The 24,802-nt window shown below is 39.5% G+C and overlaps 1 pseudogene; it reads right to left on the bottom strand.

The window, feature by feature from the left end:
* Positions 1-316: 316 nt before the first annotated feature.
* Positions 317-1,037, bottom strand: LOC118850145 (annotated as a pseudogene).
* Positions 1,038-24,802: the final 23,765 nt, after the last annotated feature.

Below are 24,802 nucleotides of genomic sequence, written 5' to 3' on the forward strand. Positions count from 1 at the left end.
AACATAGAGGTATCATAATAGCCCAGTGACTTGTCTTAGGCCAATTTCTTTTTTTTTATTGTAACACAAATTTCCTTTTTAATCATACCATAATGTCATGATATAATATCCCAGAGCCAAGCTCTAAACTTAGTCCCTAAGGAGGAGTTTGAGGTGTTTTTTGCCCCTGAAGAGTGTTCTGTGATCCCACAGCCCATGAAGCCTGGAAGCCTCGATGTGGCAATCAGAAGGAAGCCCAGCAATCACTTCTACAATATGCTTTTGCTTAGGGGTCAATCATTAGCATGCTAGTATGAATAAGGCAATACAGAAAGCATTAACATACTAAAATGAAGCTAGATGGGAGGCTAGCTGGAAGGCACTGGGAGGCAGGCACAGAGGAAGCCGCTTTCTGCTGAGGGGCCACTCCACTACAAAGGAGTAACAGGGATCTCTTGTAGACCCCAGATGTCTCATCCTTAATCATGGAATAAAGAGAAGTTGCAAAGTTCTTTCTAAATTCCTTTCTGATGTTGAATAGGTCTTTTTCATTCCTGGAAATTATGACTCTTATGAGAGTGTGGTCATCAGTGCCAGCTCCCTTCATGGCACAGTAGAGCATTTCGTCAAGGTGGGCAGGTATGCTTCAGACAGACTTTACAATAGCAAGAAGCAGCTGTTCCAGGTGGCCCAATGTTTCCCGGTCAATGGTTTCTTCAATCTGAAATCCTGATATCATCATGTATTTATCAAACACCCCTTCTTAAGTGAGACACATTGCATGTTCCCAGAATGGTGATGAACTTTTCTTTATCTGTCCCCCATTTCAGTTCCCCAGCCTGGAAGAGATCCTTAGCATCCTGTACCACTAGGTCTTCATTAAGTCCATTATCTGAGTCTTGGTTAGTGTGCAGAAGAACCACCAGCAGCCTCTGGTAGTATCCAGAAGTATCCCCAATGACATCATCCTCCAGACTGGAGCCATACTCTTCTTCATAAGCTTGTTTTATGCCCTCTAATTCTTCAGGGGTTCTGGATGACAGAATTTTGGTTAATATTTTTTTTGTTTGTCCCAGTTCCCTGTGTCCTCTCCCCCCTCAGTACTCTGGTCTGCAGCTCTCTGGTTTCTACTCTCCCCTCATTACTCTCTTCTGCAGCTCTGTAGACTTGGAGTTCTAACTCCTTGTTGGCCTGAATTCTGAAGTCTAGCTTCTCTTCTGACTTCTTAATTCTCCTTAGGCCAATTTCTATCTGAGGACCATCAAACAAACATGAGTTGAAAGATATATCAACAATAAAGATTATATCAATGTCTCTAAAATATCAAGGGCATGATCAAATAGCCAGAATAAGACCAGAAGCTCATTAGTTTTTACAAACTAACTGGCCAATCTCTGTATTGCTAATATAAATACTAAAGCATCCTGAAGAGTACAACTGATAAACTACATTTGAATTGGAGAATTATTTCAGATAATTCTTTCACTCATAATCTCCTGAGCTTAAACTGACCCACACAAATTAAGATTTTATTTAAAAAAAAAGATATCATTGAATCTCCAAATGAAATGTGTTGTCCAAATCACATAGACTTGAAAATTCTTAAAATAGACATAATGGAAGAATTCAGTGGGCAGGGGAGGTCCATACAAATCACTATAATCCTGTCTATTATCAGCATTGTCCAAATATGTGTTCAGTGAGTATACACAAGATGAGTTTGAATTCCAACACTTTAATTGGTTTTCAAAATTCAGTAATGTTACTCATCTGTTCAATAGTCTGCTAAATATATTGTCTTTAAAGAACAATAGTAGCTTAGTGAATGGTCCCAGAATTGCTTTTATTTGAGTTCTGTTTAATATAAAGAGGAATGGCATGAAATACTAATAACAATATTTGATTATGATGATGATGATGATGATGATGATGATGATGGGTATGTGAGGAGATTTACTCACATCTTGCAGTAAAAAAAATGCTTCCATGTTTAGAGCACTTAGCACCTTTACCATGCTAGTCAAGGTAAAATTCTGGAATAGTAGTGGATGGCAATGAATATAGAAAGCATTTAAATCCAAATGCATGTAAGAATAATAAAACTGAAAACTCATTGTAGACCATTTAATCTTTCCTTGGCAAAAAGAATGAAGAGAATGGATAGATGTTCTCATGTTAAAAACTTATGAGACACTTCTAGAAGAAATAAATACAACTTCATGGAACCAAGGAAGCTAAAAGGCATAGTCTACTAGACATATGGAATATAGCAGTCGTTGGTTGGTGTGATTCAATTAAGCCTGTGAAGCAGCTAAGTTTCAAGAGCATAACTGGAAGCCCTTCATAAGTGACAGCCACATCAGCCCAACTACAGACATATCAACAAAGAAACAGAGAACCCAGAGATGAATCATGAGGATTTGTTTACAGAGGATCTTAGGAGAATAATATAAGATGCTGCCAGAAATTACAGAAAAGACATGCTGGAGGAGTTCAGATTTATTGAGCAAAGCAAATTTTGTCTGGTTGCAAAAACTTTGTACTTAGGAAAAAAGATCAATTGGGCAAAATAAGAAGCTTGCTAGACTTTGTTTATAGAACTTATGATAGTGATTCTGTATCAGGTCTTCAACTGATTTTATACACTAAATGTGGAAATTGAGGAGTAGCTCAATTCTGGCAGGATAACATTGAAGAATGTCAAGGCTTTGAAAATCTCCACTTAACAAAAACCTTGGAAACATTATCTATAATGAAACAGGTGGTCAAAGTAATGCTGATGACTCCAATGAGTTTGAAGCAGAGATGAAACTACTCAGACTGGAATCTCAAAATGCTGTTTTTGATGGTTATAGCATGAACCCCATTAATAAATACACTATAACAAAACAGTAAGTCAAAAAAATTGGTGTATGTTAGAACCAGCATGAACAAAAATAATCTTTCACAATATTGTCCAGAGAATGTAACAGAAAAACATTAAAGAGCACACAATAAACTGGTAAAGTTTATTAAACTCCTTTTGGAATAAACGTATCTCATTTCACAGGCTAGCAGGAGGTGTACACTTCCTTATCTCTTTTTTTTAATTTTCATTTATTTATTTATTATTTTTAGTTTGCAACACACAGTTCTACATAATTTTGAGTTCCACATTTTCTTCCCTCCCTCCCCGCATCCCTCCCCAAGACAGCATGGAATCCCATATAACTTCCATGTATAACTTCACATTGAATTAATTTACACACTAGTCAAGTTGCGGAGAAGAATTATGACCAATGGAATGAATCACGAGGAAGAAGAAACAAAACCAAAAAAAAAAAAAAAACAAAACCCAAAAACAGATACAAAAGAGAGGAAAAAAAGGGGGAGAAAAAGGCAAGCATGAAGTGTGCCTCAATCTGCATTCATACTTCATAGTTCCCTCTCTGGATGTAGACAGCATTCTCCATCGTGAGTCCTTTGGAGTTGTCTTGGCACATTGTGTTGCTGAGAAGAACAGAGTCTGTCAGGGTTAGTCCTCACAGAATCCATACATCTGTCATTGTGTATAATGTTTTCCTGGCTCTGCTCTGCTCACTCGGCATGATGTCATGTAGGTTTGTTTCAACAATCCAGCTAACAGCTTCTGTGGGGGTGTAAGATCCACCCACAGCCAGCACCCAGAAAGCTGCCAACAGCACAGGTTCTTTTGATCTGCTTAACAAAGGAAAGCAAGATGAAGGGGTTGACAAGTTTACTTTAATCCAGCATACAGACAGCATTCACTTAGTTCAGGGGAAAAAGCCAGCACCTTGAACTTCAGAACAAAATACAAACAAATTACAAATATCAACAGACAGACCCAATACAATTCATAGTTACCAATATCTAGGTTCAGCCCGGGAGCTCAGAACAAGGGCTGGCCCAGAGTCACACACCACCACTGCTGCGGCAAAGAGCTCCAAAGAAGAGACAGCCAACCCCTGGTTTTTATATCTTTTTTAGCATCAGGGGTGAGTCACACATGCGACTCACCCAAGTGACCTAGAATCGTCACAAAGAGGCGGACTTAAACCCACATGGTCTAAAAGCCTCTGCTCTCCCAGACATATAAACTAGGCCCTCCCTGGAGTTAGCCCCACCTTGGGCCCCACCTTAGTTGCCAATTCACACCCTCTAAGGTTTTACACCTAATAGGTGTTTGGGCCTGGGGCTCAATGAATTACTCAAAGGGAACAAAAGCCAAATTATTCAAGGGCACTTGTTGAACTAAGTGCTAAGGAGCCCATTTTTGGTTACCAACACAAGGTTGTTATGAAGTCTGTATCATTCCCATTTCTTATAGCACAATAGTATTCCATTACCTTCATATACCACAGCTTGTTCAGCCATTCCCCAATTGATGGGCATCCCTTTGATTTCCAATTCTTAGCTACCACAAAAAGTTGCTATAAATATTTTTGTACATATGGGTCCTTTTCCCACTTGTGTGATCTCTTTGGGATACAACCCTAGAAGTGGTATTGCTGTGTCAAAGGGTATGAAGATTTTTATAACCCTCTGGGCGTAGTTCCAAATTACTCTCCAGAATGGCTGGATCAGTTCACAACTCCACCAGCAATGTAACAATGTTCCAATTTTCCCACATCCTCTCCAGCATTTATCATTTTCCTGTTTTGTTATTTTAGCCAATCTGACAGGACAGAGATGGTATCTAAGAGTTGTTTTGATTTTCATTTCTCTAATCAGTAGTGATTTCGAGCATTTTTTCATATGCCTATAGATATCTTTAATTTCTTCCTCTGAAAATTGTCTGTTCATATCCTTTGACCATTTCTCAATTGGGGAATGATTTGTATTCCTATATATTTGTTTCAGTTCTCTGTATATTTTGGAAATGAGGCCTTTATCAGTGACACTAGTTGTAAAGATTTTCTCCCAATTTTCTGCTTCCCTCCTAATCTTTGTTGCATTGGCTTTTTTTGTACAAAAACATTTCAATTTAACATAATCAAAATTATCCATTTCACATTTTATAATGGTCTCTATCTCTTGTTGGGTCATGAATTCTTTTCTTTTCCATAAATGTGATAGGTAAACTATTCCCAGCTCTGACAAAGTAGTTATACTATTAGCCTTTATTTCTAAATCATGAACCCATTTTGACTTTATTTTGGTATGGTGTAAGATATTGGTCTATGCCCAGTTTCTGCCCTACCATTTTCCAATTTTTCCAACAGTTTTTATGAAATAGTGAATTCTTAGCCCAGAAGGTGGCCTCTCTGTGTTTATCAAAGAGTAGATTGCTATAGTCATTGACTTCTCCATCTTGTGTACCTATCCTATTCCACTGATCCACAACTGTGTTTCTTAGCCAGTACCAGGGAGTTTTGATGACTGCTGCTCCATAGTACAGTTCAATATCTTGTATGGCTAGGCCACCTTCTCTAGCCTTTCATTTCATTAATACCCTAGATATTCTAGACCTCTTGTTCTTCCAGATGAATTTTGTTATTACTTTATCCAGCTCTGTAAAATAATTTTTTGGTAGTTCTATTGGTATGGCACTGAATAGCTAGATTAATTTAAGTAAAATTGTCATTTTTATTATATTAGCTCAACCTAACCGTGAGCAACTGATATTTTTCCATTTATTTAGATCTGACTTTATTCGGGTGAAAAGTGTTTCATAATCGTGTTCATATAGGCCCTGGGTTTGTCTTGGCAGATAAACTCCCAAATATTTTATAGTGTCTACAGTAACTTTGAATGGAATTTCTCTTTCTATCTCCTGCTGTTGGGCTTTGTTAGTAGTGTATAAGAATGCTGAGGATTTATGTGGGTTTATTTTATATCCTGCAACTTTGCTAAAGTTGTTTATTATTTCAAGTAGTTTTTTACTTGATTCTCTAGGATTCTCTAAGTAAATCATCATATCATCTGCGAAAAGTGATAATTTAACTTCTTCTTTGGCTGTTCTAATTCCTTAAATTTCTTTTTCTTCTCTTAATGCAACAGCTAACATTTCTAGAGGTAAATCGAATAGTAGGGGTGATAATGAACATCCTTGTTTCACCCCTGACATTATTGGGAATGCATCTAGCTTATCCCCATTACAAATAATGCTTGTTGATGGTTTTAGGTAGATGCTATTTATAATTTTAAGGAAGGCTCCACTTATTCCTATGCTTTCTAGTGTTTTTAATAGGAATGGGTGTTGTATTTTGTCACAGGCTTTTTCTGCATCTATTGAGATGATCATATGGTTTCTGCTAGTTTTGTTGTTGATATGGTCAATTATGCTAATAGTTTTCCTAATATTGAACCAGCCTTGCATTCCTCGAATAAATCCTACCTGGTCATAGTGTATTATTCCGGTGATAAGTTGCTGCAGTGTTTTTGTTAATATTTTATTTAAAATTGTTGCATCAATATTCATTAGAGAAATTGGTCTATAATTTTCTTTCTCTGTTTTGACTCTACCTGGTATGGGTATTAGTACCATGTTTGTGTCATAAAATGAATTTGGTAGGACTCCTTCTTCACATATTTTCCCAAATAGTCTAAAAAGTATAGGAATTAATTGTTCTTTAAATGTTTGACAGAATTCACATGTAAAACCATCTGGCCCTGGAGATTTTTTCCTAGGGAGTTCATTGATGGCTTGCTCAATTTCTTTTTCTGAGATGGGGTTATTTAGAAATTTTACTTCCTTTTCTGTTAACCTGGGCAATTTATGTTTTTGTAGATATTCATCCATATCTCTAAGGTTGTCAAATTTATGAGCATACAATTGGGCAAAATAATTCTTAATTATTGTTTTGATTTTCCTCTTCATTAGTGGTAAACTCTCCCTTTTAATTTTTTTTTGTTCACTGTTGAAAGGTTCTCCTTTTTTTATTTTTATTTTTTTAAATTTATTTATTTAACATATTTAGTCTTCAGCATTGATTTTCACAAGAGTTTGAATTACAAATTTTCTCCCCATTTCTACCCTACCCCCCCCACTCCAAGATGACATATATTCTGGTTGCCCTGTTCTATATTCAGCCCTCCCTTCTGTCACCCCACTCCCCTCCCATCCCCTTTTTCCTTCCTTTCTTGCAGGGCAAGATAAATTTCTACGCCCCATTGCCTGTATATCTTATTTTCTAGTTGCATGCAATTTTTTTTTGTTTTTGAACATCTGTTTTTAAAATTTTGAGTTCCAAATTCTCTCCCCTCTTCCCTTCCCACCCACCCTCCCTATGAAGTCAAGCAATTCAACATAGGCCACATGTGTATCATTATGTATAACCCTTCCACAATACTCATGTTGTGAAAGACTAACTATATTTTGCTCCTTCCCAACCCATCCCCCTTTATTGTATTTTCTCCCTTGACCCTGTCCCATTTCCAAAGTGTTTCTTTTTGATTACCTCCACCCCCATCTGCCATCCCCTTCATCATCCCCACCCCTTTTTATCTTCTTCCCTCTTCTTTCCTGTGGGGTAAGATACCCAATTTGGTATGTATGGTATTCCCTCCTCAGGCCAAATTTGATGAGAGCAAGATTCACTCATTCCCTCTTCACCTGCCCTCACCCCTCCGCCCACAAAACTGCTTCCTCTTGCCACCTGTATGCGAGATAATCCACTCCATTCTATCTCCCCCTATCTCCCTCTCTCAATATATTCCTCTTTCCCCATTACAAATAATGCTTGTCGATGGTTTTAGGTAGATGCTATTTATAATTTTGAGGAAGGTTCCCCTTATTCCTATGCTTTCTAGTGTTTTTAATAGGAATGGGTGTTGTACTTTGTCAAAGGCTTTTTCTGAGTCTATTGAGATGATCATATGGTTTCTGCTAGTTTTGTTGCTGATATGGTCAATTATGCTAATAGTTTTCCTAATATTGAACCAGCCTTGCATTCCTGGAATAAATCCTACCTGGTCATGGTGTATTATTCTCGTAATGAGTTGCTGCAATCTTTTTGCTAATATTTTATTTAAAATTTTTGCATCAATATTCATTAGAGAAATTGGTCTATAATTTTCTTTCTCTGTTTTAACTCTACCTGGTTTGGGTATTAGTACCATATTTGTGTCATAAAAAGAATTTGGTAGGACTCCTTCTTCACCTATTTTCCCAAATAGTCTACAAAGTATTGGAATTAGTTGTTCTTTAAATGTTTGATAGAATTCACATGTAAAACCATCTGGCCCTGGAGATTTTTTCCTAGGGAGTTCGTTGATGGCCTGCTCAATTTCTTTTTCTGATATGGGGTCATTAAGAAATTTCACTTCCTTCTCTGTTAGTCTGGGCAGTTTATGTTTTTGTAGATATTCATCCATATCTCTAAGGTTGTCAAATTTATGGGCATACAGTTGGGGAAAATAATTCCTAATTATTGTTTTGATTTCCTCTTCATTAGAGGTGACCTCACCCTTTTCATTTTTGATACTGGTAATTTGATTTTCTTCTTTCTTTTTTTTAATCAAATTGGCCAAATTTTGTCAATTTTATTGGTTTTTTCATAAAACCAGCTCTTTGTTTTATTTATTAATTCAATAGTTTTCTTGGTTTCAATTTTATTAATCTCTCCTTTGATTTTCAGTATTTCTAATTTGGTATTTAATTGGGGGTTTTCAATTTGCTCTTTTTCTAGCTTTTTCAGCTGTCTGCCCAGATCATTGATCTCCTCTTTCCCTATTTTATTCATGTAGGCATTTAGAGATATAAAACTTCCCCTAAGAACTGCTTTTGCTGCATCCCATAAGTTTTGGTATGTTGTTTCATTATTGTCATTCTCTTGAATGAAATTATTAATTGTTTCTCTGATTTGATCTTTGGCCCACTCACTCTTTAGAATTAAATTATCATCAAAACTGCCTGGTACTGGTTAAGAAACAGGGGTGTGGATCAGTGGAATAGGATAGGTACACAAGTAGGTGAAATCAACAAGTTTAGCAATCTACTCTTTGATAAACCCAAAGAAGCCAGTTTCTGGGCTAATAATTCACTATTTCACAAAAACTGTTGGGAAACTTGGAAAATGGTAGGGCAAAAACTGGGCATAGACCAATATCTTACACCATATACCAAAATAAAGTCAAAATGGGTTCATGATTTAGGAGTAAAAGTTGATACTCTAAATAATTTGGGAAAGCAAGGAATAGTTTACTTATCAGATTTGTGGAAAAGTAAAGAATTCATGACCCAACAAGAGATAGAGAGCATTACAAAATGCAAAATGGATAATTTTGATTATGTCAAATTGAAATGTTTTTGTACAAAGAAAGCCAATGCAACAAGAATTAGGAGGGAAGCAGAAAATTGGGAGAAAATCTTTGCAACTAGTATCTCTGATAAAGGCCTCATCTCTAAAATATACAGGGAGCTAAGCCAAATATATAGGAATACAAGCCATTCCCCAATTGAGAAATGGTCAAAGGATATGAACAGGCAGTTTTCAGAGGAAGAAATTAAAGCTATCTACAGGCATATGAAAAAATGCTCTGGATCACTGCTGATTAGAGAAATGCAAATCAAAACAACTCTTAGATACCACATCTCTCCTGTCAGATTGGCTAAAATAACAAATCAGGAGAATGATAAATGCTAGAAAGGATGTGGGGAAATTGGAACATTGTTGCATTGCTGGTGGAGTTGTGAGCTGATCCAGCCATTTTGGAGGGCGGTGTGGAACTATGCCCAAAGGGCTATAGAATTGTTCATACCCTTTGACCCAGTAATACCACTTCTAGGGTTGTATCCCAAAGAAATCATGCAAGCGGGAAAAGGACCCATATGTACAAGAATATTTATAGCAGCTCTCTTTGTGGTAGCCAAGAATTGGAAAGCAAAGGGATGCCCATCAATTGGGGAATGGCTGAACAATGGCTGAACAAGCTGTGGTATATGAAGGTGATGGAATACTATTGTGCCATAAGAAATGGGGATGATGCAGACTTCATAACAACCTGGAAAAACCTACACGACATAATGCTGAGTGAGCGGAGCAGAGCCAGAAGAACGTTGTGCACAGCCACAGATATGTGGATTCCGTGAGGACCAACCCTGACATACTGCGCTTCTTTCAGCAACCTAAAGGGGCAAGGACAATTCCAGGGGACTCACGATGGAGAATGCTATCTTCATTCAGAGAAAGAACTGCGAAGTTTGAATACAGACTGAGGCACACTACATGCTCGCCTTTTCTGCTTCTCTTTTGTTTTTGTTTTTGGGGTTTTTATTTTTTCTTGTTTGTTTTTTTTTTTTTTTTTGGTTCTGTTTCTTCTTTCTCGTGATTCATTCCATTGGTCAAAATTCTTCTCCACGACTTGACTAGAGCATAAATTAATTCAATGCGAAGTTATACATGACAGTTATATGAGACTTCATGCCGTCTTGGGGAGGGAGGGGGTAGGGAGGGGAGAAAAACTGGAACTCAAAACTATGTAGAACCGTGTGTGGTAAACTAAAAATAAATAAAACACCTTTAAAAAAATATATATTCCTCTTTCATCCCTTAATTTGATTTTATTTCTTTTAGATATCTTCCCTTCATCTTCAACTCACCCTGTGTCCGCTCTCTCTCTCTCTTTATATATATACACACATACATATATAAATACATGCACATTCACTTATATATATATATATATACATAAACATATATACATATATATATGTGTGTATATCTATATATATCTCTATCTCTATCTATCTATCTATCTATATCTATATATCTATATCTATATCTATATATATCTATATCTATCTATATATATATACATATATATATATATATATATATATATATATATATATATATGCATATTCCTTTCAGCTACTTTGATATTGAGGTCTCATGAATCATAGACATGATCTTTCTATGTAGGAATTTAAACAAAACATTTCAAGTTTAACAAGTCCCTTGTGATTTCTCTTTCTTGTTTACCTTTTCATGCTTCCCTTGATTATTGTGTTTGAAAGTCAGATTTTCTATTCAGCTCTGGTCTTTTCACTGACAAAGCTTGAAAGTCCTCTATTTTATTGAAAGCCCATATTTTTCCTTGGAGCATGATACTCAGTTTTGCTGGGTAGGTGATTCTTGGTTTTAATCCTAGCTCCATTGACCTCCGGAATATCGTATTCCAAGCCCTTCTGTCTCTTAATGTAGAAGCTGCCAGATCTTGGGTTATTCTGATTGGATTTTCACAATACTCAATTTGTTTCTTTCTGGCTGCTTGCAGTATTTTCTCCTTGATCTGGGAGCTCTGGAATTTGGTGACAATATTCCTAGGAGATTTCGTTTTGGGATCTATTTGAGGAGGCAATCAATGGATTCTTTCAATTTCTATTTTACCCTGTGGCTCTAGAATATCAGGGCAGTTCTCCTTGATAATTTCTTGAAAGATGATATCTAGGCTCTTTTTTCATCATGGCTTTCAGGTAGTCCAATAATTTTTAAATGATCTCTCCTGGATCTATTTTCCAGGTCAATGATTTTCCCAATGAGATATTTGACATTGTCTTCCATTTTTTCATTCCTTTGTTTCGGTTTTATAATATCTTGATTTCTCATAAAGTCACTAGCTACCACTTGCTCCAATCTAATTTTTAAGGTAGTATTTTCTTCAGTGTTCCATTGGACCTCCTTTTCCATTTGGCTAATTCTGCCTTTCAAGGCATTCTTCTCCTTATTTGCTTTTTGGAACTCTTTTGCCATTTGAGTTAGTCTATTTTTTAAGGTGTTGTTTTCTTCAGTGTATTTTTTAGTATTTTTTAGGGTCGCCTTTAGCAAGTCATTGACTTGTTTTTTATGGTTTTCTCGCATCCTTCTCATTTCTCTTCCCAATTTTTCCTCTACTTCTCTAACTTGCTTTTCCAAATCCTTTTTGAGCTCTTCCATGGCCTGAGACCAGTTCATGTTTTTCTTTGAGGCTTTTGGTGTAGGCTCTTGCACTTTGTTGACTTCTTTTACACCGTATGTTTTGGTCTTCTTTGTCACCAAAGAAAGAATCCAAAGTCTGAGACTAAATCTGGGTGTGTTTTTGCTGCCTGGCCATATTCCCAACAAGCTAACTTGACCCTTGAGTTTTTCAGTGGGGTATGACTGCTTGTAGACTAAAGAGTTCTATGTTCCACCTTTGGGGGGGATGCACCAGCTCTGTCACACCAGCACTCCTCCTTCCCCAAGAACCCCCAACCCGAACTGGGCTTAGATCTTCAGCAGGCTGCGCACTCCTGTTCTGATCCACCACTTTATTCCTCCCACCAGGTGGGCCTGGGGCCAGAAGCCACAGCAGCTGTAGCTGCCCCACCTCCGCTGCCCTGGGGGCGGTGGCCGAACTGTGAACTCCTTCCACTCCCGCAGCTTTTCCTACTAACCTTCTCTGCTGTCTTTGGTGTTTGTTGGTTGAGAAGTCTGGTAAGTGCTGTAGCTCACTGATTCAGGGCGCTAGGGCCCGCTCCGCCCGGCTCCTGGTCTGGTTGGCCCGAGCATCTCACGTTGGCCTCTGCTCTGCTCCACTCCCAGCTCCCAGCTCCTTGTGGGATAGACCTCACCCAGAGACCGTCCAGGCTGTCCTGGGCTGGAGCCCTGCTTCTCTGTGCTGTTTTGTGGGTTCTGAAGTTCTAGAATTGGTTCAGAGCCATTTTTATAGGTTTTTGGAGGGACTCGGCGGGGAGCTCACTGCTTTCCCTCCACCATATTGGCTCCTGCCCATATCATTTTTGATACAGGTAATTTGATTTTCTTATTTCTTTTTTTTTTAAATCAAATTGACCAAAGGTTTATTAATTTTATTGTTTTTTTCATAAAACCAGCTCTTTGTTTTATTTATTAATTCAAGAGTTTTCTTGATTTCAATTTTATTAATCTCTCCTTTGATTTTCGGTTTTCTAATTTGGTATTTAATTGGGGATTTTCAATTTGTTCTTTTTCTAGCTTTTTCAGTTGTATGCCCAAATCATTGATCTCCTTTTTCCCTATTTTATTCATGTAAGCATTTAGAGATAGAAAACTTCCCCTAAGCACTGCTTTTGCTGCATCCCATAAGTTTTGGTATGTTGTCTCATTATTGTCATTCTCTTGAATAAAGTTATTAATTGTTTCTCTGATTTGTTCTTTGGCCCACTCATCCTTTAGAATTAGATTATTTAGTTTCCCATTAATTTTTAGCTTATTTTTCCATGGTTTTTTGTTACAAATAATTCTTATTCCATCATGATCTGAAAAGTATGCTTTGACTACTACTGCCTTTCCGCACTGGATTGTGAGGTTTTTATGCCCTAGTACATGGTCAGTTTTTGGTGTGTGCCATGTGCTGCTGAGAAGAAAGTATATTTCTTTTTATCCCCATTTAGTTTTCTCCACAGGTCTATCATATCTGCCTTTTCTAAAATTCTGTTCACTTCCTTAACTTCTTTCTTATTTATTTTGAAGTTAGATTTATCAAGTTTAGAAAGGGGAAGGCTGAGTTCTCCCAATATTGTAGTTTTGCTGTCTATTTCTTCCTGTAACTCCCTTAACCTCTCCTCTAAGAATCTGCATGCCATACCACTTGGTGCATAAATGTTAAACAATGATATTGTTTCATTGTTTATGGTGCCTTTTAGAACGATGTAGTGTCCTTCCTTATCTCTTTTAATTAAATATATCTTTACTTTTGCTTTGTCTGAGATTAGGATTGCTACACCTGCTTCTTTTACTTTAGCTGAGGCGCAATATATTTTACTCCAGCCTTTTACCTTTACTCAATGTATCCTCCTCTGTCAAATGTGTTTCTTGTAAACAGCATATTGTAGGATTATGGTTTTTAATCCATTCTGCTATCTGCTTCCGTTTTATGTGAGAGTTCATCCCATTCACATTCACAGTTATGATTTCTATCTCTGTCTTTTTCTCCATCCAGTTTCCCCCTGCTTATGTTTTTATTTCTCCCTTTCCCCTTCCACTACTCAACAAAGTTTTGCTTTTGACTGCCACCTTCCTGTAACCAGAATGGCCTTTGTTTTCTTAGAATGACTCAGCTTACCTCATTGAGCCTCTGGACACTGTGGCTTGCTCTTCTGGGGCAGGAAGCCCAAAGAGCATTCCAGGAAGCAGACAACTTCCTGTGTGATGAGTCATGGGGCTGGCTGAGGGAAGGTGTTAGCTCCAGAACCTGGTCTATGCTAGGGGGAGGGGCCAAGTCAAGAACCAATCGGCCCTGGTCATTCAGGCGGCGCTTGATGATGTCAAAAACTCTATAAGAGGGGAGAGGACAGCTTGAAGATCCCTTTTCCTTTTCCGGTTGGAGCCAAAGACACCTACAGCCAAAGCTGAGCTGCCGGTAGCAGAGCTGACTCACATGGAGCGAGGAGTGCTGAGCCAGGACTGGAGGCCAGTGGGTAATCTTCTTACCGAACAGGGGAAGCATGTATACGATTTTGCCTTATACTATCTCACTTCTCTGTGGCCTCCTGGTTACCCTTGTGAGGCGGACTTATTGGGCCTGGAAGGTTTTGATGAAAATATCAAAATGGGGATGCTGGTTTGTGGGCTTGTTATTGTGGAGTGTAAATACATGCTTTAGTTCTCCTGCCTTCTGCCTAGAGAATTCCTTATATCCTGCAGTTCTGTACCTTTTAGGCACATATGAGATTCTCTTTGATATCATAAATTCTGCCTTCCTAATATATTTGGCGACGAGCATGGGATCTCTAGGTATAAGATCTCTATTCAGAAGCAGAAGAACTTCAGAGGAAGAGATGAATATCCCAGGGTGGGAGGATCCATTTTATTCCTCCTTAGCAAAGGAATTTGCAAAAAAGCCGGAACCTGTGAAAACTGGGAAGCAAGGCTACAGAGAGGAGATCCTAAGGATTTGGAAAGGTGTTTACAAGAGGTTGGGATTCAGTCAGGAGCATCACTATCTAGGCAAAGCTGGATAGTGTTATCAGCCTACCGGCTAGTATATGAAAGATTGAGATTAAGTGAAAGAGATGGGGGCACTCCTACCCCACAGCAAGAAGGGGAATCTCAGATAGCAGGAGAACAAATTGCTGCTCAATAACCCACTGACTCAGATGAGAACTTTTCTATTAATGTGGCTAGGAGCAACAGGAGGCCAAATAAGCCAAGAGTGCGTCCCAACTCAGCTCAGACCAAGCCTGACTGCCTGCTTTGTCCTTGCCATGGTGGCAGGGGAAGCGAGTGGGGGGAAAATGAGACAATGTTAGGGGCTGAGACAGAAAACGCTACTAGGGTTCAGGACATCCCTCGCACAGAGGATGGGAGATGGTTAAATACTCAGACAAGCGTTCGTCCCGTAGAGAGGAGGAGGACAGAAACCCGAGGTGGCAGTTTATTTACGAGGGAATTTCAGGAAGATTTCTCACCACAAGAGGTCACAGATATTTTGAGTAGATTTAGCCAAAGAGTAGGAGAACCATTAATATCTTGGATGGTAAGGCTCAGTGATCAAGGGGCTGGTGGAATATTAGTAGATAAGAGGGACTGTATGAAATTCATAGGTATCAGCCATGATCCTCTAGTTCAACAAGCTTTTAGGGAACATCATCAGCGAGGAGATGATGCTAGCAGGACTACTCTGTTGGCATTACCTGCTGCGGGATGCAATAAGAGATATACTAATGATTCTATGTGGCCCACTGAGCACAGACCCTGGTATTCACTTAAAGATTGTATCATGAGACTAAAGGAGGAGGTAATGAAGACTGCTATTATGACAGGAACTGCAGACAAATATTACAATGATCCCATAGGAATCCCTCATAGGAATTTAATAATTAGGACAGCTCCCCCTGCTTATAAACAACTAATTTTGAATCTGTTACTTGGGGAAGTAGGGAGCCATCTTACAGAGGTGATAAATAAGATTTTACAGTTACATGACTTAGGAGACTGGGGAAGGGATAGATCTCGAGAGAGAAGGGTGAATAGCCAGCAAACTTGGTGCCAAAATGGAGTGACAAGAAAACAAATGTTTACTGCTCTATTGAGAGCAGGGGTAGGTTTTGAAACGATAGATGGCATTCCAACCAATGAATTGTACAGGATGTATCGAAATAAAGGACTCGATAACAGGAGAGATAGGGAAATAAGAACTGCTCCTGCAAATGCTACAGATGTTGAACCTTCATACCCAAGTGAATCACATGCTAGGGAATACTAGGAAATAGGCTGAGCCCCAGCCCAAATTAAGGAAATATGTAAGCTGGATTGCAGACCTCACATTAACTTGATCATATATTGGAAAAATGGGTCAAGTACAGTAACTAGGGCATTAATAGACACTGGGGCCGAGGCCTCCCTTATCTATGGAAATCCAGACAAATTCAGCCACGGAACTCCTATTACCATCACAGGACTAGGAGGGACTGAAATATCAGCCAGACAAGTTAAATTGATGATGAAAATTGGACAGTTGCCCAAGAAAGAATATAGTGTGGTTATTGTGCCTATTCCTGAATACATCATTGGAATAGACATTTTGAAGGGTATGACCTTAAATTTACATGAAGGGAAATACCAATTTGCTGTGAGGAAAATAGGCATTAATGCAGTCTTAGTGGGGAAAATTAAGATGGATCCAATCACTTTGCCAAAACCTTCCCAAGTAATTACTTTGAGGCAATATCGTGTGCCCGGTGGGCAAAATGAAATTGCCAACACTATAAGAGAATGTGTTGAAGCAGGAGTGTTAGTCCCTACAACTACTCAATGGAACAACCCTGTCTGGCCAGTCCGAAAGTCAGATGGGACATGGAGGATGACAGTAGATTATAGACAGCTGAACAAAGTGACTCCTCCCTTGTATGCTGCTGTTCCAGACATGGTTACTTTGATAGAGATAATACAAAAACATGAAGGGACTTGGTATGCAGTTATTGATTTGGCCAATGCTTTCTTTACGATCCCAATAGACCCCAAGCAATGGAACCAGTTTGCTTTTACTTGGCAAGGCTGACAGTATACATTTACGCGCCTGCCACAAGGATATATTCATAGCCCAACTATTTGCCACAGGATTGTAGCTGAGCATTTGGATGAAGTAAAGGTACCTGGTGTACAGCTTACACATTACATAGATGACATCATGATACAGGGAAAGAATATAAAAGAAGTGGAGGAGAGTTTAACATTATTAATTGACCATATGAAAAGCAAAGGATGGGAAATCAACCCCACCAAGGTTCAAGGGCCAGCTCAAACTGTAAAATTCTTGGGGATACAGTGGAATAGAGGATTGCGAGAAATTCTCCCACAAGCTCGACAAAAAATTCAGGATTTTCCCACCCCTACTAATAAGAAAGAGGCCCAAAAGTTCATAGGGCTATTTGGTTATTGGAGACACCACATCCCACATTTAGGACAGATTTTAAAACCCTTGTATAAAGTCACCAAAAAGAAATATGAATTTGACTGGGGCCTTGAACAAAGTAGAGCTTTTGAGGAAGCAAAGACTGCTATACAATTAGCTCTGGACTTATGGCCTATGCAAAATGGGTCAGTGGAGTTACAAGTGACTGTACAAGATGACTATGCAAATTGGAGTCTGTGGCAAAAACAACAGAGCCGGAGTGTACCTTTAGGTTTTGGTCAAGGAAACTTCCGTCATCTGGAGTGCAGTATACACCTTTTGAGAAGCAGCTGTTAGCTGCATATTGGGCTTTAGTAGAAACTGAGCAACTAACTCTGGGTCATGAAGTGATTTTAAGGCCTGGAATTCCAATTATGACTTGGGTAATGAGTACCCCAGCTTCTCACAGAATTGGACAAGCACAAGAGGCAAGCATAATCAAATGGAAGTGGTATATTCAGAATAGGTCCAGAGCAGGCAAAAGTGGAGTTTCTGCTTTACATGAATCGGTGGCGAACACTGGCACTGAGAGAAATGAAAAACCCCTTGAATCTAAGCAGCAGATGGTGCCATCCTTAGTGAAATGGAATAATGGGTATGATGGACTAAATGTAGAACAAAAGAAACACGCTTGGTTTACTGACGGGACAGCAAAATATTTAGGACAGAAGAGACATTGGAAAGCAGTAGCCTATAACCCCTGTACTAGGCGAACTCTGGAAAGTTCTGGGATAGGGGGAAGTAGCCAATATGCTGAACTGATGGCAGTATATCAGGCCATCACAATGGAGAAGGGAGGACAATGTCATATATTTACTGATTCATGGGCAGTAGCTAATGGATTAGCTACTTGGATGCCTATATGGAGGAATCAGAATTGGGAGATTCATGGCAAACAAGTTTGGGGTAAAGAGTTATGGGAAAATATATGGGACATGTCTTTGGTTACGGATTTGTCAGTTTTTCATGTTGATGCTCACGCGACCCTGACCACACCAGAACGTGGGTACAACGCACATGCAGATCGACTAGCAAAGATTGCCAATGAATGTATTGTCCCTACTCCAACTCCAACTGATGACACAGCCTTAGCAAGATGGGTCCACCAGACCGCTGGCCATTTAGGGGTGCAGGCCACCCACCGATGGGCACAGGATCGAGATATCAGTATCTCTCACGCATTGTTAAAGCAAATAACAGAGGGGTGTTGTATATGTCAATTAGAAGAAGAACGAACTGTTCCTAGGATAGTAACTGGAGAAATAGCGAGAGGAAAAGTTCCAGCCCAAATTTGGCAGATAGATTATATTGGCCCACTACCCCAGGATAAAGGATGTAAATATGTATGTACGTGTGTTGACACCTATTCAGGTGTACTAATGGCTTGCCCTTATAAGGACGCAACTCAGAAAAACACCTGTAAAACCCTAGATATTGTAAGTTTATACTATGGAACCCCAATGCAAATTCAAAGTGACAATGGGTCACATTTCAAGGGCAAAGAAGTGAAAAGATATTGTGTGTTGAATAATATAGAATGGATATATCATATTCCATATTACCCACAAGCATCTGGGCTGATTGAAAGAATGAACGTATTGTTGAAAGAACAGCTGAGAAAATTAAGCTCTAATAATTCCTATCGACATTGGAAGGATAATTTGTCTATTGCCTTACGTAATTTGAATAATGGACCCTTAGGGGGGAGTACACCTCTAGCCAGAATGATGACCCCAAATTTGCAGATTAGAGAACAGCAAACATGTGAGATCCAAAATATTGAATTTTGGACTGTGAGGGAAGATGTCCCCCTACCATGTCCAGGAACACCTGGTTCGGCAGGATATGATTTACATTGTATAGAGAATTTTAGGTTGAATAAGAAAGAGATAAGAAAAACCCCTACTGGAGTATGTATGAGAATCCCCAAGAATCATTTTGGACGGATATTACCTAAACCAGGATTAGCAGCTCAAGGAGTACATGTATTGGCTGGAGTGATAGATTCGAATTATGAAAAAGAAATTGTTGTGACACTCCAGAATTTGGGTGAAAAACCTGTACAATTTGGTAGGAATGATAGGATAGTTCAAGTGATTATTATCCCCTGTGAAAAAATACCCTTTGTGAAACTGACCCTCCTCCCAAAATAACTACTAGAGGGGCAAAAGGGGCTTGCTCCATTGATAGAATAAAGTTGGGAGCTAAGGTATGGGTAAAACGGAAGCCAGATGATATTCCAAAGGCTGCAGAAGTCATAGCCCATGGGAAGAACAACACTGTAACAGTTGTCTATTCAGGGGAAGATAATTACCAAATCGTACCCCTGAACCATATATTTTACCATGAATAGGGCTATATTAGATTCACAGACCCCACAGGTATGGCTGATGCTGGTAATTGCCACAAGCCACTCAGAGGGAAGGTGACTTTGTGTGATTAACGGATGAAAGCTTGTACATCTGGGGAAAGGCTGGGAGGACAATCCTAGTCTCTATCTAGGATGGGATCCTCCTGGTTTCCCTTGTACATCTGAGGAAAAGCTGGGAGGACAATCCTAGTCTCTATCTAGGATGGGATCCTCCTGGTTTCCCTTGTACATCTGGGGAAAGGCTGGGAGGACAATCCTAGTCTCCATCTAGGGTGGGATCCTCTTGGCTTAGTTTCCTCATTGTGTTCCGTTTAAAAAGAAACATTTCCCTTCTGAGTTTGGCTCTGATATTGGATCTCTGCATAACTGAAATCTCAACCAAACTTGAGATGATTTTATTTAAAGGATGATAGCCCATACCGGCCTACTTTTTTTGGTCTTTGTTTTGGTTAACTTTGTTGCTAGTTCTGTCTCCTTTAGGCTTAAGTACCCTGCACTTTCCGGTGACTGCCTAGGCTTGTAGCGTTCTTGGAATTCCTGCCAGTTTGCTGAAAGAACTGACCTCTGGAATGGGACTCTTTGGGGCAGGCACAGCTCTACGTCCAATTTCAGTATGAAGAAGCTATGGAAAATGAGACCTTCACCCCTTACCCCAAGCTTTTGAGCCCCAATTGTTTGGGGGGGGGGGAATGATGATAGTGTTCTGATTACATATTTTGTGTTATCCTTGCTATATTGTTTTATTGTTATGATGTTATTGATCCTATGTAATGGATACAAAGATCTAGGGGTGGACATTTGAATTATTAATAATTATTTTGGGGATGATTGATTGAAGATATTATCTTGCTGGGATGTAGGGGTGGATCACATTTGAATCGTAAACCAATGTTTGGGAATGTCACTGAATGATATGTTTTGCTTTACTGTGAATGATATGTTTTAGTTTCCTGCGTAATTGGATCACAATGTTCTAGGATATATAATTTAATTTAAATTATGATTGTATTGTGCATCCTAGAACATTGTGAGGGGTGGAGTGTAACCAGAATGGCCTTTGTTTTCTTTGAATGACTCAGCTTACCTCATTGAGCCTCTGGACACTGTGGCTTGCTCTTCTGGGGCAGGAAGCCCAAAGAGCATTCCAGGAAGCAGACAACTTCCTGTGTGATGAGTCATGGGGCTGGCTGAGGGGAGGTGTTAGCTCCAGAACCTGGTCTATGCTAGGGGGAGGGGCCAAGTCAAGAACCAATCGGCCCTGGTCATTCAGGCGGCGCTTGATGATGTCAAAAACTCTATAAGAGGGGAGAGGACAGCTTGAAGATCCCTTTTCCTTTTCTGGTTGGAGCCAAAGACACCTACAGCCAAAGCTGAGCTGCCGGTAGCAGAGCTGACTCACATGGAGCGAGGAGTGCTGAGCCAGGACTGGAGGCCAGTGGGTAATCTTCTTACCGAACAGGGGAAGCATGTATACGATTTTGCCTTATACTATCTCACTTCTCTGTGGCCTCCTGGTTACCCTTGTGAGGCGGACTTATTGGGCCTGGAAGGTTTTGATGAAAATATCAAAATGGGGATGCTGGTTTGTGGGCTTGTTATTGTGGAGTGTAAATACATGCTTTAGTTCTCCTGCCTTCTGCCTAGAGAATTCCTTATATCCTGCGGTTCCGGACCTTTTAGGCACATATGAGATTCTCTTTGATATCATAAATTCTGCCTTCCTAATATACTTCCTCAGTTTACCCTTCCTCTTTATTCCCCTCCCTTGTCTTACCATTTCCCACTTGCTACTTCTCCCCTCCCGTCTGACCACCCCTGTCCCTTTTCCCCCCCCTTTCCCCTCCTACTTCCTGTAGGACGAGTTAGATTTCTATACTTATCAGGGTATGTTATTCCCTTCCTGAAGCAGATAAGATGACAGTAAAGATCAAATACTGCTCTTTTACCTCCCTTCTTTCCCTCTACTAAAATGTGTTTTTGTTCCTTTCCATTTTGTGTAATTTACTCTTTTCTGCTACCTCCTTACCTCTTCTCTCAAAGCCCTCCCTTTACATCTCTTAATTATGTTTTTTATCCTTACATCAGTTAATTTATACAGGCATTCACAATCTATGTGTATCCCTTCCAATTGTCATAATAGCTGTACCATTCTCAAGACTGACATATATATGTATATATATAAATCATACATAAGATGATATAATCCCACATAAAGATGCAAACAACCTGCCCTTATTGGTTAATAAGTTTTGTGGGGTTTTCCCCCTGGTTACCTTTTTATGTCTCTCTTGAGTTTTGTATTTGGAGATCAAATATTCCATTGAGTTCTGGCCTTTTCATCAGGAAGGTCTGGAATTCCCTTATTTCATTGAATGTCCATCTCCTTGCTTGAAAAATTATGCTTAGTTTTGCTGGGTAGTTGATCCTTGGTTGTAGTCCCAGCTCCTTTGCCCTTTGGAATATCATATTCCAATTTCTCCTGTCTTTTAATGTGGAAGCTGAGAGATCCTGCGTGATCCTGACTGTAGTTCCACAATATGTGAATTGCTTCTTTTTGGCTGCTTGCAGTATTTTCTCCTTCAGTTTATAGTTCTGAAATTTGGCTATAATATTTCTTGGTGTTTTCAGTTTGGGATCTCTTTCAGTGAGTGATTGGTGAATTCTTTCAATGACTATTTTGCCCTCTGGTTCTAGGACCTCTGGGCAGTTGTCTTTGGTAATTTCTTCGAAGATACTGTCAATGTTCTTTTTTTCATCGTGTATTTCCAGTAGACCAATAACTCTTAAATTGTCTCTCCTGGGTCTATTTTCCAGGTCAGTTGTTTTCCCAATCAGATACTTCACATTGTTTTCTACTTTTAATTTTTATCATTTTGCTTTACTGCTTCTTGGTGCCTCATAGATTCATTAGCTTCCACTTGCTCAACCCTAATTTTTAATGAGTTAGTGTTTTCATTTTGCTTTTGAGTCTCCTTTTGCAGTTGGTTGATTTTACCTCTCAGGGTGTCATTTTCTCTATTTCGATGCTTAATCTCCATGGCCATTTCACCAATATTATTCTTTATGGACTTTTCCATTTTTTCCATGTTTTCTTATAGCTCCCTAATTTGGTTTTTAAAATCCTCCTTTAGCTCTTCCAGCAATGCTTTTTGGGCTGGAGACCAGTTCACATTAACTTCTGAGGTATCAGATGGATCTATAGTGTCACTGCTGTCCACTTCCAAATTCGTATTTTTATCATTCCTGTCTCCATAAAAAGAATTTATTGTCCTTGGTTTTTTTGTGTTCTTCTTCATGTTGGTTTGCCTTTTCCTGGCTTTACAACAAATATCTGCCTTTAGGGCTCAGGGCTTTCTCTCCCAGCTTTCTTATTCTGGGGATTGTGAGTCTAGAATTATAGCCTTCAGTTTCCTGAGGTGTGGGGGAGGGTCTGGGTCCCCGGCATCTCACTCCCTTTGGGTGCTCTCCAGCACTGTTGCTCTTTAGCAATGGTCTCAGCTGTTTGTTGTTTGAGCTGATGTCTGGCACTTCCCCTGGGGGAGCAAGATTACCCCTAGGCTCCTGGTGTTGACCCCTGCCGACTCTGCCCCTCTGGGACTAAGGAACTTCTACTATTTGACCACTGAAGCCCCAATTCTTTCTCCTCTGTTCCAGCGTTCTTTTTTTTTTCCCCTGAGGAATTCTCTGGGTGAGGGGGGGAGGGATTAGAGCTGTTTACCTGGCCATTATGTCTCCCGGAAGTTGTGTTTCATTCTTTCAGGCTGCAAGCCTCAGGGCTCGGTGTTTTCCTGGCCGGTGGCATTGCGCTGTCTCTCCTCACTTCCACAGACTGCTGTCCTGTGTTGGGAGGCCTGGGGATCTCCGCAGGTTTTGGGCACCCAGCTTTGTCCCAGCCTGTCTCCCATGTGGATTTCCCTGCCTGCTGCCTCCGCTTTGGTCTGGAGCAGCTCCCCATGTCGAGCCCTCTTTGAGCCTACAGATTCGTTCCTTCAGCCTTTCAGACTCTCCTGGCTGGGAAATTTGCCCCACGCAGACCGCTCACAGTTTCTGACTCTCTCAAATCTTCTCAAATTCACTTTTTTATTGCAATCTGACAGAACTTGTGAGAGAGCTCCAGTAAGACGCCATTTTCATGTGGCCATCTTGGCTCTGCCCCACTTCTTTATCTCTTTAATGTCACCAAAAGTGGTTTACCTTTAGGCAGAAGCTATGAAATTACAAACATACAAGAATGAGGTCAAAGAGTGCTCCTTTAGTGAAATGCACATGAACTCAAACAACAAAGTGCTGACAAAGAAACAGAACAAATGAAAATGGTTGGTCATGCACGTGTGCTTAGAGAAATGAGACTATATGGTGCTGCTTCATGAGTAGGTCATTGCCACCTGTAATTACAGAAAGGTTCTTCATAAAGAGTTGGGACTTACTCATTGATAGAAATGTTGCAATGGAATGGTGAAAATCTAACACATCAGTGCCTGTTGCAAAAATTTGTCGTCTACTGGACTCCTGGAAGTACATGATTTAGAGGCTAGAATTTCATGTCACAGTCTAATTATCTGTCATAAACTAAGATAGGGCAAATCCCTGTATGCCAAAGAAAATCCCCCATGTGGATATGTGAGCAAATCAACTCTGCTGGACCTGGAGCAACATTTTGGATAGAAATCACAGTTAATATGTAACACTTTCATTGTTTTCACCATCCCTTTGCATCATGGTATCAAATTACATGCAATGAAAAATTTTCCAAATGAAGAGACCTCTTGCAAGAACCTCAGATTTTGAGGGAACAAAGCAAGGTCCATGTCGTCCCTATCGTTCTGAATGATGCTACAGTTGTCCTAACAGTACCTTCAGTGAATCATCAAAAAATGAGCTTATATTCCCTTACTCTTCTTTTAATATAAAGGCAATCATTCCCTCTCCCATTTATACAATAATTAACTTAACATTAAAAATAAAAGAATAATAGTCAAATAGTGACTAGTCTTCAAACAATTTATATTGCAGCCTTCTCCCCCATATGAGAGGGATCAGATCACTGAAATAACAGCAACAGCAGCAGCAACAACACACCTCTACTACAGGAACTAGGTAGGACTCCAGTCCATT

The sequence above is a fragment of the Trichosurus vulpecula genome, chromosome 5 (genome assembly GCF_011100635.1).
Source record: "Trichosurus vulpecula isolate mTriVul1 chromosome 5, mTriVul1.pri, whole genome shotgun sequence".
NCBI lineage: Eukaryota > Metazoa > Chordata > Mammalia > Diprotodontia > Phalangeridae > Trichosurus > Trichosurus vulpecula.